The sequence below is a fragment of the Pteropus medius genome, unplaced genomic scaffold (assembly GCF_902729225.1).
Source record: "Pteropus medius unplaced genomic scaffold, Ma_sr-lr_union100, whole genome shotgun sequence".
NCBI classification, from domain to species: domain Eukaryota; kingdom Metazoa; phylum Chordata; class Mammalia; order Chiroptera; family Pteropodidae; genus Pteropus; species Pteropus medius.
In genome coordinates, this window is record NW_024340692.1 from 5167397 (window position 1) to 5170446 (window position 3050).

At 39.1% G+C, this 3050-nt stretch overlaps 1 non-coding gene across 1 annotated transcript; it reads left to right on the forward strand.

Annotated features, from left to right (window-relative positions):
* Positions 1-614: 614 nt before the first annotated feature.
* Positions 615-686, forward strand: TRNAH-GUG (transfer RNA histidin (anticodon GUG)). The gene has a single exon. It is a non-coding gene; the product is annotated as a tRNA-His (tRNA).
* The last annotated feature ends 2364 nt before the right edge of the window (positions 687-3050 follow it).

Here is a 3050-nt window from a genome sequence, read left to right on the forward strand (position 1 = left end):
TTCTGGGTGTGGGGCAGGGCGGGGGAATAGCTTTGGGTATCAATGGATTTGAAAGGGGGTCTTTCCTTGATCAGGGTATACTTAGTCTGACTTCCTCATATAAGAAAAACAAGCCTTTCTGATTCTCCCCAGTCCTCAGGCCATTTTGTTCTTGCCATATTTTTTATAGCCATGCTACCTACGCACATGGAAATAAGGCTAGTGGTGGAGAAACCACAAAAGAGGTTCAGAGTCATATGTCATTCAATGCAACATAATTAATGGTGGTGGTTGGAAGGGTGGGAAATCTATATTCATTACTGGTTAAAAGTAGGAAGCATGAGTCAACAGACTAGTTTCTCTTGGTCTTGTTACTTTGATTGCCATTTCCTGGACAGCGATTCCTGTGAATCTTACCTAAGACAATTTCCCCAGTCAGCCAAGAAGATAAAGTTGGTTTCATGTTCAGCCACTTTGTTATTGTTCCTCTAAATAATTAGATTACTGAAACACTTTTTCTCTTTCTCAATATTAAGAAAATGTATATATTTAGGCAATAGATGGCAGTGTTTCCACAAATTTTAATATTGCAATAGCTCTTAAAGGATGTTCAGTGCTCAGTTGTTCTGTAGCTTGCCGTGATCGTATAGTGGTTAGTACTCTGCGTTGTGGCCGCAGCAACCTCGGTTCGAATCCGAGTCACGGCAAAAAGGGAGGAGGCTTCTAGAGAGAACAACACTGGCCTCAAGTTGTCCTCCATCCAAACAACATTTTGCAACCAGACATAGAATAATGAAAATCAATAAAACGGAAACCAGTACAAATATTTTAAATTTTAGAGAGATGACATATACAGAGTGGCTTTATTAACGTACTAATCCTGTTGCAGGCATGTTGTGTGTGGGTTTTTTTATTTGCATTGACGGATAATATGATAAAACTGGAATGTAGTGGGCATGTAATTATTATTAATTACAACTACTTAAGCTCTGCTTTGAGCAGACTCGTCGAGTCTGCTTGCTTTTGAGCCTTGCCAGGGCTGTACAGTAATAACAACCCTGAATTATTTGGAAAGATGTCAGCAGTAGATGTGGAAATCCTGTTTAACCAGGCATGAATTGTTGTTAGGAGGTTTTTTTTCAGGATGACAGAGAGAAAATGAACTGTCCCTTATCAGTAATTGCAGGAAACATTTTGTTTCTATGATATGAACTGGCTGTAATTTAACTTTCCTGCATCATTGGATAATGTAAGAAGCCAGTTGTTGCTCAAAATTAAATTCTCTGAAGTGGGCATTTGGGTTTGATAAAAGGCATATTATAAGTAGACAATGGGGCTCAAGCAATAAATAATGTCCATATATGGCAAAACTTTTTTAATGACATTTTCCAAAAGACTGGGGTTTGTATTATAAATGGCTAAATGTTGAATTAATGTGAGTAATACAGCTTTAATGGGCCTTTCTCCAGGACTTAAAAACATGAACAATGCAGCCTAAAAATGTCAAATATAAGTATGTTATAATGAGATTTACTGCTCTAAAATTATTGCCGACCATGTCTTAAATAAGGAATCTCTAGAAGGTGCTTTTCAATGCCTTTAGCCCCCGTTTCACAGATGCCCAAGCAAAAACTCATGTTTGTTATTTATGTAATACTAAAAACAATTTTAAATTAAAATATATACTAAGAGTAGTCACAGAATCTATTAAGTCCTTTCAGAGTCAGTGAATCCTTAGAAATAGTATTCTAGAAAAACTCCTTCTTCCAAAAAGGAAAGAAAAAGCTGTTTGATCATGGGCCCAAAAAGATCAGCCTCAGAATTTCAAAAAGTAAAAAAAAAAAAAAAAAAGGTGTCTATCATTTCCTTCAAGACTCACTCTCAAGACCATTTTTTGTGCAGAGGTCTCTTCTTCCTATGGCTTAGTCCCTAATTCCCCACCCTGTATTCCCCATAAATTCTTACTCCCCTTCTCTGTAGGGCCTACCGTGGGCTCTGCCTCTAGTCCGCAAAGCTTCTCAGCTGGATGATACTAATAATGCTGTTAAGAAGACAGCTGAATTGCCAATTGTTCTTTGGTTAAAACAAGCTTACAGAATAAGCCCATTCAAGATTATTTTCATTTTATTAGGAGACTGAAAATGCAATGAATTAATCATTTAATGAAGAAGATTGTGTCAGCCAGAACTTAGGGTTGTAAGTGACAGAAACACAGCATTTACTGATTTAAAGAGAGGCATGTACCTAGGTATGAGAATAAAGGGGCTTTGGAAACAATCGAAACTAGGTTATTAAAGATGACCAGGACACACTCTATCTTATCCCACATTTCTTCCTGAATGTTGCTTTTATTCTCTCAAACTAACTTCTATGTGGCAAAAAACATGGCAGCCAGCAGCACCTCCTGCTCTTTGTACCTTACAGTGTTGCTACCGCAGGAGAGCCCCTTAGTTACTGTTCAAAAAATCCTGAAGGAGGATCTGATTGGCTTGGTTTTGGTCAGATATCTGTCACTGGACCAGTCATCTCTGTCCATAGGGATAGAGTCATACTGCACAAAGAGAGACCTTCCCTTGGCTTGAGATCAGTCCCACGCTGAGGGAACTGCCAGCCCTGGAGGTACCTCAGTTGTCTCCCTGGGAAATCTTCACCATTGCATTACAGGAGCACACCATCTGGTGGCTGTCTACTTCCACAAACCCATAGGTTCATTTTCCAAACTATTAACCTATTAACATCTTTACTGCCTTGTGAAAAATAGAAAGTAGACAGTGGGAGACGAGTGTCAGAATATGATAATTAGTCTAGACTCCACCTGGAGCCTAGGGACACAGAGCAACTGCTTGAACAAAGGAAGGACTTCATGTTCTCTCTCCTCCAACGGGAGTCCTTCCTGCCCTGGATGACCGCTGCCCCAACTTGGCCAGGGAAGAGAGCAAAATCATCTAACTCTGCTAACAAAACTCCACTTAAACTTGGGCAAGTTATCTAAGCTCGCAGAAAAAAAAAAGGGGGCGGGGATAATGCAAGAATTAAAAGAATAATGTACAAACTAATAAAAAGCACTTAGT